This window comes from Lycorma delicatula, chromosome 7 (genome assembly GCF_047948215.1).
Source record: "Lycorma delicatula isolate Av1 chromosome 7, ASM4794821v1, whole genome shotgun sequence".
NCBI lineage: Eukaryota > Metazoa > Arthropoda > Insecta > Hemiptera > Fulgoridae > Lycorma > Lycorma delicatula.
In genome coordinates, this window is record NC_134461.1 from 19,935,638 (window position 1) to 19,947,660 (window position 12,023).

The 12,023-nt window shown below is 30.5% G+C and overlaps 1 protein-coding gene across 7 annotated transcripts in view; it reads right to left on the bottom strand.

Annotated features, from left to right (window-relative positions):
* The window catches only part of LOC142327764 (uncharacterized), a 129,991-nt gene that overhangs the window by 45,636 nt on the left and 72,332 nt on the right, over nt 1-12,023 (bottom strand). For 5 of the 7 annotated variants that reach the window (XR_012757080.1, XR_012757079.1, XR_012757081.1 and 2 more), the window contains one exon: nt 2,757-2,860. The gene's annotated coding sequence lies outside the window, so the exon portion shown is untranslated. Of the gene's footprint in view, nt 1-2,756; nt 2,861-4,272; nt 4,384-10,129; nt 10,291-12,023 lie in introns of those variants that run through there. The other 2 variants (XM_075371077.1, XM_075371078.1) reach the window with 2 other exon arrangements.

Consider the following 12,023-nt stretch of genomic DNA (forward strand, 5'->3'; position numbering starts at 1 on the left):
CCAAGCATCCTCGTAGGAGGCGGACCACCTATCCTGGAAACCAGCAACCTCCTCTGCTAGAGGGCTACTCTTCTCGGCCCTAACCTAATGGATCCAGGCATGCATTTCGCATGCGCTTCACCCCAACGCGTCCCTCACACACCTCGAGGGTCCCTAATATACCACCATCGGGAAGTCCCGGGGTATAGTGACTTATTAGTACCCACTGTCACCCAAAGGAGCACTAGTGTAGAACTGATGTACAGCTGCTGTAGTCGTTTTGGTATTTTGTAACATTATAATTAAATAAATGAATATTTAAAGTGGCGGCTAGAACCCAACACCCACATGAATGAAATACAGTATGTGCGCGCGATTTAGTTGTCATCATTGAATTAAATAAACAAAAAATATATCTAAATAAAATCATAAATATTTTAAATCAAGTTGCGTGTGTATGCTGTGCTTCAAAAAAAAGCCGCATGGCAGGAAAGTTTTATAACTGTGTTGGCAGATTTTTGAAGTCGCATACCAAATTTTGTCATCAAATAATAAATGCAATCTTATAACAATCTTTTTCTTAAAATTACTGATATAATAATGGACAGTAGGACCAAGAATTTCTGTGTAGACTACACTAGTGATCATATACTACCATATTGTATGATTAACAAGTTTTGTAATGCATACCGATATTAGTTTTATTGTTGATGATGATGATTGATGATCGCTGAACAATGACTGATCTGTGACCCAATCGGTACCCATTGAACGTGATCTGCGATCTAATCGGTGCTCACTGAACAGGGATCAACTGCACAATGAATGGTGATTTATGACCTGATTGGTGCTCAATGACTAATGGTGATCGTGATCTGATCCATGTCAATGACAGCTGATTTATGATGGCGGTGAATACTAATTATTATATTTTTGTTAACTTATGTAATACACAAATCGAACTAAACTAGTTTTGTTTTGACAACTTAGGAACCCAAAAAAACCAGTTGCAAATATTCCATATGTACATGTGTGTGTGTTCGGTTCTTACTGTCCACCCTGTAGCACCTCACCATGAGGTTTCTCGCGTCGGGGTCCCCCAACCATCCTTGAAGGAGGCCGACCACCTATCCTGAAAGCCAGCAACCTCCTCTGCTAGAGGGCTACCCTTCCCGGCCCTAATCTAATGGATCCAGGCATGCATTTCGCATGCCCTTCACACACCTCAAGGGTCCCTGATACCATCTTTGGGAAGTCCTGGGGTATAGTGACTTGTTAGTACCCACTGTCACCCCAAGGAGCACTAGTGTAGCACTGATGTAGGGGTTTTGGTATGTTGTAACATTAGAATTAAATAAATGATTATTTAAAGTGACCGCTATTACCCCAACACCCACATGAATGAAATACAGTATGTGCGCGCGCTTTAGTTGGAATCATTGAATTAAATAAACAAAAATATATCTAAATAAAATCATAAATATTTTAAATCAAGTTGCGTGTGTATGCTGTGCTTTAGAAGAAAAATGTCACATGGCAGGAAAGTCCTATAACTGTGTTGGCAGCTTTTTGAAGTCACAAATCAAATTTTGTCATCAAATAATAAATGTAATCTTACAGCAATCCCTTCCTTAAACTCACTGATTTAATAATGGACAGTAGGACCAAGAATTTGTGTGTAGACCACACAAATGGTCATATACTACCATATTGTAGGGTTTACAAGTTTTGCAACCATTATGATAATGGTTTTATTGTTGATGATGATGAAGAATCCGTGCCAACAAAGATAGCTGATTTAGAGGTATATCTCTCTTTGTCTATAGTCCGTTCAAAAAGTTTGTGACGATCTCTCTCATCACAAATCACAAGTTATCTTTCATAATTCAAGTTATTGTAGAAAGTTTTTATAAAAACATTTATACGATACAATGATTAACTCAACATTTATTTAATATTCATAAGCATTGAAATTTTATCTATTAATTAAATAGAATTATGAGATTTTATCACTTAATATTAACTACAATTAAGTTTTATGGAACCACTTTCTGAAGGGAAGGTACGTTAGGTACAATGCGCATGAGCTGCACTGTGCGACAATGAAAACTATACCTCTAAATCTATCTGTCTCACGTTCGTTTTCCGCTCACTTTGGACATAGGCAGTGCCCATTCCAGTATTTCTATATTTCAGTGTGTGGTAAACACAATTTGGTACTTACGTATTAACGCCACCGCAACTAAAGCTTTATTTAAAAACAAAGTAGTCAATCGGATTTCGGTGGAAAATGAACAGTCTCTTTATTAATTATAATAAATGGTTATTTATATTTAATAATCAGGTTAAGTTTGGTTAAATTATATTTATAAAATAAATAAATATAAATAACCATTTATTAAAATTAATAAAGAGACTGTTTTGAATCTATGTTAAACTCTATATCGGCCCATTTTCCACCGAAATCCGATTGACTACTTTGTTTTTAAATAAAGCTGTAGCTGCAGTGGCGTTAATATGTTAAGTACCCACAATTTCTTAATAATTTTTTTTTATGATTCTTCAGTATATCAAATTGATTAGACAATTTTTCAAACATCAACTAAAAAATTACATTCTAGGCCCAACTTTCCCACCATGACTCAGGGAACAAAAAACAATCAAATCAAATCAATTCAATCAAATCAATTTTATTGAATAAAACTAAGGATTCTCTAGGAAATTTTTAAAGTATCTTCGTTAATTTCACCTATGCAATTAATAAATGTTCTTCTTACCTTTAATGTTTAGGCAGATACTGATTTTTTTTCATCATCATTAATTATTTAAATCCTTTGATACCTGAGCATTATTTTAATCTTTGTTGGTCCAACATTTCTCTCTGAAAAATATGAAAAATTAAAACTTACAATAATTAATGATAAATAGAAGAAAACTTTGCAGAAAATTATAGTGTGTAATTACATTTTAAGTTTTTCAATAAAATTAAGATTTATGAAAAAATATAACTAGTATACAAGTATAATTGCCTATTGGTGTTATTCTCCATCCTTTCTTTATAGGCATCCAATTTGGTACAATTTGATAATCAATGGTTTAAAAGAACATTATTATATATAAAAGAAGCATCATGAATATTTTCACTGTACAACTAGGCTAGCCAGGGGTTTGACTGAAGTTTGTTAAGCCCTTCATCATTTGGCCATTAACATTTTAGTTTAATCTTCAATTGCCAGAATCTTACTCTACACAATGTTGTGGAATCATCATCTTACCCAAGCCTAACTCTGACCGCTGAGTTGATTATAATTTAGTTATAAAAAGAATGATCTACCATAAAAAATATGAGAAGATAAAATGTTAAGAATTAATTAACATGTAGTACTTATTACACACATTGAGATCAAAAGATAAGTAGAATTTTAGAGAAGGGTTCAAGTGATATAACTTGACCTTATAATCACAAATAAAAATAAATTCTGAATTGTTTTGTAAAAGGGAAAAATTAAAATTTGTTTTAAAACGATTTAACAAAATTACTTCCCTTGGAAAAAACTGATTTTGTCTTTCTTTAAAAATCTGAATTCTAGCTTTAATTCTCTAAATACATTTGTTTTACATTTACATTGAATTGAATCCATATTAGGTTTAAAGTTTGACTACCAATTTCAGATTAATGAAACTCTTTCTTCCAAAATGCCTTATGCTGCTAATTACTATTTCATTCCTATTTACTCCAGGAGGAGCCAATAATTAGCTACACATGACTTGGAAGAAAAATTACATTAATCTGAAACTCAATTATTAATAACTTTAGTAATTTTGTCATTTGTTTCTGATAATGTTCAATGAATAAATGCACTATGCATTTCACAATAGCATTATTACAAATTTGAGTGTAAAAACAAAAATTTTTGAGGTTTATATTTAAATCATTTGTGTTCGGAAGTAAATAGTTAGCTAGGCTGGATAAATCTGATAATTCTTATTCAGCAATAAGCAGTATGCCTTACTAATATTAAAAATAATTATTACCATGGAAGTTAGACCTAACAGCAAGAATGAATAATAAAAAGTAATTTTGTTCACGAGCCAAAAAATAATATTAAAACAGTATAAAAGTTACGGATAAAAGATACGTCAAAATTAACTACAAACATGACGTCTTAAAATATAGTTTTATATTATCTAGATAACACAATTAGTATGAATTAACAATCGTAAATAAGTAACGGGGTTTCAAAAACACATTCATATTAAAAACAATAAAGAAAATTATACGTCATTACTTACTTGTAGTAAAGGACCACGGCGGAAAATAGTATTTCATTATTCATTTTATTTATTTACTTTGGTATTTTGCAAAAATTAATCAGTAGACCTATCAAATTATTTATCTTAGAAAGCATTCAAGTAAGATTATTTGGACTAACAAATTAATCTACACTAATAAATTGGCTTTTTTTTTACTTAGAACAAAAAAAATAATTCCGTAATAATTTTACGTTAACATGAAAGAGAATAATGAAAAGACAAGATGTATTGTAATCCCAATGAATGAGTTCACTGTTGGATCGAATTTATAAACTTTATTCAATCTTTTGTGATGTTGATTTATTAAGTAACATAATTTACCAATTTATATAATTTATTAAGTAAATATCTTATCATAAATGATGTTTTTAAAAGATAATTTTATAAAATGTAAACTAAACATTTTATATCTTAATTTATGTTATTAGATATACATATATATATATATATATACAAAAAATGATTTTTGTGTTCAAGTTCTAGAGCTTGAACATAAGAAGAAAAGTTCTACAAACATATGTCCAAAAACAGTTTTTTATTGCGTTACAGCTAGCGCATTCGCTAGGGGAATTAGGAAACAGCCATTTCACATTAGATTCTTTACTTAATGTTGTCGTGTAACAATGTAACCTTTTGAAACCGGAAATATGTTCAGTCATACAAATGACACCTTCACTTCTTTCACCACAGGGAAGGTTGTATATACCTGTACAATCCAACTGCAGGGTAATTCATTGGTTGCGTAAACTGTATACATTAAGTAATTGCCGGATAACCAAATATTGTTAAGCACATCCTTTATTTACTTTAAATTTACATTGAATTAATGATTACATTATGTTACAATAGTTTCATACTTTTAATTAAGTTCACATTTTTTAATTATATATTAAATATACTGTCAAGCTAGATTTATTAATGTTATCTCTTCAACATTTTAAAGGAAAGTGAAGATTCATACATTAATAGTTTTAACAATAATTAAGATCAGCTGGTTCATTAAAAATTAAGAAGAAAATGACATATGTTTACATTTAAGCAAGAGGGCAAATAAAACAATTGAATCTGAACATACTGTCCGTCAAAAAAAGCTCTTTTCTTATAATAAAATGAGAATAAGGTACATAAGTAATATTAATAAGTAATAAGGTACATAAATGTTATACTAATACAATCATTAATATGATTTAGTAATACAAGATAAACCAAGAATATTTAATTTACAATTTTTTTTATCAATATAATGTATAATAGTGATCACAAAAATCAATGATAATGTATAGAAGTAATAATAATAGTAATACAATAAGAATGGTAATTGTAATGCTCATGGTTTCATTAATCTTGATGTAATAATCATAAAAATGTAACAATAATAAGAATAATCATAATGCTCATAATATTAATAATATATGTAAATATATATATTCTTGGAAACTTGTACCTATAATCTTATAGCGACTAGGATTTCTATAAATATGTTGTTCATGACAGAACAGAAGATGTGTCCAATGGTGCAAATAACCATGGTGCCATTGGATAGAAAGTATAAATAATGATGTGCACATTTAGTGACTTATCCACATCTAACATATGATATCTGTGTCTGTGTATGTGCATGCATGCAGTATATATGTACAAGCAAATGTAGTATAATAGTCCGTACAGTAGAGGGTTAGAAGAGCATATAAGTAAGATATAAATATGCAGAATATTACATTATAATAACAATATAAATCATATTAATAAGTTACAATAATAAAGTATAATATCAATCAAAATTATTATTTTAACAATATTCTCAATTAGTAACGTGTGAAGTTTTTTTTAAAAATAAATAATTTTAAATTATCAGACACTGGCAGGCAAACACAACTTATGTACAGGTCTTTGAAGCTGACCATTAGTAGTCTTTAAATCGACGACTCGAACTAATTGGTCAGCACCTGGATAAACTTTAGTGATAATTCTGAATTTCCATTGCACTGATTAACAGTTCTCCTTTGAGATTAATACTAAGTCTCCAATAGGCAGATTATACGAAGGGAAATGCAATTTATTTCTCTGTTGTAGATAATGAAGACAGTCCACACACCACTGTTTTCAGGTGGATTGGACGAATTTCTGGAGTAAATACCAATGATTTAGGCGGTTAATTTTAATTTCTTTATAATTGGGTTCAGGTAGACATAAGTGGACAACCGATAAGAAAATGTCCAGGCGATATTGGTTATGGGTTCCTATGATCTGTAGAAATGCTAAAAATGGGACGAAAATTAAGACAAACATCAACCTGAGTTAAAACTGTACACAATTCTTCAATGTTCAAGATCGTTTGTCCTACTGCATGACATAGATGATATTTTACGCTTTTAATTGTGCTCTCCCATAAGCCACCAAATTGTGAATAAGGTGGAATAAATGACCGTGATTGTTTGGCTGAAAAGGCTTGAATGTTTAGATTTTCTGATTTAAGAATTTAAATAAGTCGTACAAAAAATTCTTGGCAGAACGGAAGTTGGAACCATTATCTGAAAATATTTAGGTAGGAATACCTCTTTGTGAAATAAATTTCTTGAGCATTGCTATGAATGACTGTGTAGTCAAGTCCAAGACTAATTCTAAACAAACTGCCTTAGTACTGAGACATATAAAAAAGTCCGATATAAGAGTTTCTTAAGTCTTTGAACCGCTGCCCGCCATGACAAATCATAAGTGGACCTCCTTAGTATATTGCAATGACAGAGAATGGATGAGAAGATACTAGTCTGAAAGGGGGTAAACTGACCTAGCTGTTGGATTTGAGTTTTCGCGAGAAAACAAAAACAATTCAAACATTTATTAATGACTGATGAAATGCTTGTTTTGGCATTTAAGACCCAATATTTCTGGCATAATGAATGATGTGTCAATCGTATACCAGATTGTAAAAGACATAAATGCTCAACAGTAATAAATAATTTAGTTATATTTGCCTTTGAGTGTACGATAATAGGATGTTTAGCTTCATAATATAATAGTGTGTTATAATTTACCTCCCACTCGTAATAATCCTCAATCATCCAGAAATAGGTCAAGTGAAATATTCAAGTTAGAAATAATTTGATGTTTCTTAAGTTTATTTAATTTATTACTAAAATGTACATGTTGAGACTAATTTATGAAAAAGGTAAGGGTCTGACCTTTACCTTTCTCTTATAGTTAAATGATCAGTGATTTGTTTGGATCGATTTAATTTAAGATTGTGCATTAAATCATAAAGAAAAGCTAAATGTACGAATTAGCTTATATAAAAATGAGAATTATTGTCAACTAAAACAATATTTACTAAAGATGATGATATAGTTTTACGTTTTTCTATATGACATTTCAGATCCTTATTATAATTATTAAAGTTAATATGAGTATTTGGTGAATGAAATGAAAATTGTAAAGAGCCAAGGAGGACATGCCACCAGAGTGAAATATCAATTAATTACTTCGATTACAACCTCTGCGCAATACATCAGTTGGATTTTTCAAAGACTTAATAAGTGCCGTTTAGCATTTGAGGTATCTCTTTGAATTTCAGTAGTTCTATTGCTGAAATATTCTTGGTCATTCATCCAAACAGATGGATGTCCAAGTGAATCCAGGACAATGCTCTTGTTGAATCTGAATACAAATGAATTTCATCAATATGTATATTCAGAGCATTTATTAACTTCACTAATAAACATGAGAGTAGTAAACAACCCGATAATTCAAGCCTAGGTAGCATTATTTGCTTTAAAGCAAATTACATGAAATTGTTTGCTTAGCTAATAAAGTTTGAATGTAGATACAACAGCCATAACCCTTTATGGAGGCGTCTGAAAATCCATGTATTTGGGATGAGTTAACCTCATTGCCATTGTTGAATTTAACTGGACTTATCATCTTAATTAATTCAATTAAATGCAATTGATTGTATAATTTATACCATTGAGATAACGTTGTGGGTAATCTATCATCCTGATTAATTTTAAGTTGCTATAAAGATAGTATAAAACATTTATGATAGAAAACAATAAGACCAATAAAATCTAATGGGTCAAATACAACTGCAATAATAGAAAGAATAATTCTTTTAGTATAAATTTTAGTATCAATAGATTGAGTAATTTGAAATGATAATGTGTCTATAGAATTGTTCCATAAAATGCCTAAGGCACGTTAACTGATGTTGGTGAGCTAAAGGAATAGAACAATTATGCTCAGGAGTAGCAATATTATGATTATTAAAAAATCATCTATGAAATGGTAATCCACAACATTGGAGTAGATTAAAAACATCAACCTTTAGTTGGATAGCTTCATCTAGATGGTCAGAGCCTGAAATAAAATCATTTCTAACAGCATTGCATGCTGATGGGAAATCTCTTTGGTTTTCATTTGATATTTGAATTAGGCATCTAGTGGCGGTTCCATATGTTATAGTTTTAAGTGCAAAATGTTTTGATCTGGAGATTCACACCACAAAATGTGTTGTAAATTAGTGTCATAAGGTTTAATTAGTATTTGACAACACATTTTCGCTATGTCTGATGTAATGACATAGTTATAAATTCTAAACCTAATATTATTGAGAATAAAACCTGTCGGACAACAGGCCCAACTAATAGTGTATCATTAAGAGATAAACCATTAAAGGTTTCAGCTGAGCCATCAAAGACAAGTCGCATTTTAGCAGCTAGACTTGTAGGCTTAAATATTGAGTGGTAGGTAAATAATGTACATCTGAAGCATTAGTTAATAAATCGTCAGAATTAAGTAATAGTATATGGCCTAATCTTAAGTATTGTTGCATAAAGGTGAAATATTTTTATGATTAAAATTGTTGCATAATCTCTGTTCCAGATATAAGAACCTATTTTTGGTGTTAATGAAAGAATCACCAAGCCGGAGTTTATCGGATTTACATGGTAATGAAACAATAAAGCTGCCTTGCTTGTTTCTAGTGGTATTAAGTTTGAAGTGTGTTTCACATGTAAGAAGTTTCATTAAGTGAAACATTAGAATCAGTTTCATAAATTTTCCAAACCTTTTCAAGTATAGTTCAATGATCTAAGGTATTATTGCTTCTAAAAAGAAATGTAACAGTATTCTTATGTTTAAAGTTAAATCTAGAACAGTAACTACCATTATGTAGTTTATGAATCTTGTTAACGTTTGAAGTAGGATATTTGTGATGAAATTTAAATGTATTGTCGTATTTTAACATTTCCATTTCCTAAATGGAATTCCCTAATCTGGCAGTACTATAATCTTCTTCTTCTTCTTCTTCCTGTTTAGCCTCCGGTAACTACCGTTTAGATAATTCTTCAGAGGATGAATGAGGATTGATATGTATGAGTGTAAATGAAGTGTAGTCTTGTACATTCTCAGTTCGACCATTCCTGAGATGTGTGGTTAATTGAAACCCAACCACCAAAGAACACCGGTATCCACGATCTACTATTCAAATCCGTGTAAAAATATCTGGCTTTACTAGGACTTGGGAATGTGAAACGCGAAGATATGTCAAAATTTTCCGGAAATCGAATCACGGTACTGTACAATATGTAGCTTTCTTATGAAATCTACCTAAAAAGATTACTCTTAGACTGAATATTTAAGGGTTTTCTCAGCTTGGAAAAAGTCGCAGCGTAATATGCTTAAGCATATTACACTGGACATGACAAGGATTCAGTCCTTGAGCGTGTAATATCCTCCATACTGTATTTTGTAGAATGCATTACATAAGTATACACCAGGAAAACAAAAAAAAACACTTATTTTAAATTATATTAAAATAATAATATAAAAAAACACTTACCTCAATCTATAATGTGGGTCATCTATCTAAAATAAACTGTATAAGAAATAATAATAGTTTTATAATAAATCAAGTGACCGCAGACGCAAGGATCAAAATTGAATTGCGTACAGCAGCGCCATCTGAAATCTTTTTCTAACAAACCCGGACTGACCGTTACATTTCATAATCTCATTCTGTCTCACGTAATTTTTCGCTCCCCACCACTAGAGTCTAGACAAACAACAATATCTTCAACTGCCAGAGAAAATAAATTATGAAAAAGTATTTCCTACACTGCACCCTTCACTTCTCATAATAACCGACCGACACCGACAGTTGAATTTTTAAGTTTTTTCATTAATTTTTTTCAGGTTGATATTCATTTTTTTTAGTTTTATAATTATACAAAATAATAATTGAAACCAAATTTTCGCATAAACCTAAGTATATGTTAACAAAGTAACGTAACCAACGATACCCGAACGGTAATGATAAGTTTTCCGTTATTTCGTTTTACCTAATATTCAATTTACGGATACAATTTACATTTGCACATATTTATAACTGCACTTGGACATAAAAAAAAAAAAAAAAAAAAAAAAAAAAATAGTGAAACTCCGTTTATAATTTTTTCTTTTTACTAAATACTGCTATTATATCTTTTAATATAACAACAACAGTTTAAAATACGTAATAGTGTAATTAAAAATAAAAATCTTATGTCAACAGATTAGTGTCATAGAAAGTAGCGTGCTTGCTTGCTACACCAAAGGTGTCGGGTTCGATTCCCTGTTAGGGGATCTGGCAATTTTACAACTTAGATCATATCGTATTTAGTAACTAATTAGCAAAGAAAAGAGAGAAAAAAAACAGGAACATCTGTTTTAATATAGGTAATAAAAAGCAGACTACCGTATTTCACAACACAGCCCGGCCCGTCTATTATACAAATACGCGGGTGAACACAAACACGCTAACATACATTTAGTATAAATTTAATTCAAAAATTATATTTAGAGGACACAAAGTAATTTATAGTTATAATTTTTCGCGTCTCATTTCATTTTTATAATCGATTTTGTCACCTCGGTAACGCAGTAGACCGACTGATATACTGAAAGTCACGGGTTTGATTCTCGATTTGGACACCGGATCACAGTTTGTTTAGACAGGTTTCACATTTTAAAAATAAGAGTAAACTGAGAGTCTCGGGTTCAGTTCTCGGTTTAGAATTAGTATTTTCTCAATAATTACATACGTATAATGCTTATGAGAAAACGTAAAGTTGCATTTTTTAAAATTATTTTTAAATTGTTTAATTATTTTGTTAATTTACTAAAAATCACATCCTATAAAATTTCACACTTTTCACTTTCTATCGCGTGTGTTTTTTTATTTCGATTCTTTTAAATTTATAAGTTAATGTTATTACTACTTTAGCTCGCATCAACTAATCACCTCGCCGGTCGCCGAGGAAGAGTAGTAATATTTACTCTCTTATCCGAAAGGTCCGGAGGTTCGTATCCCGGTCAGTGCTGAAATTCTAATTCACTTCAAAATTTCAGTTCCATACTTCCATACGCAACCTCCAACCTAATATTGTGAATATTTAACAATAATAAATTATCGAATTAAAATAGTATTATCGTTTCTGCGAGCAGAACAAGTCTGGTTTTGTACTCGTCGAGCTCAAGACGAAATTAATTTGGATAATTAATTTAAAATTTCGTTAATTAATTTCCAGTTCTTATATCGTTACAACTTCTTAACCGTTCTTTGTTCAAAAATATTTTGGAATAATTTTTAAAGAAGTTTAATTTTTTGTATTAAATTTATATTTAATTTTTATGGTTTGATTACAGTTAGTGCATCAGTCCATATGTGTAATACTTGTATGAGTTTTGTGCATTAA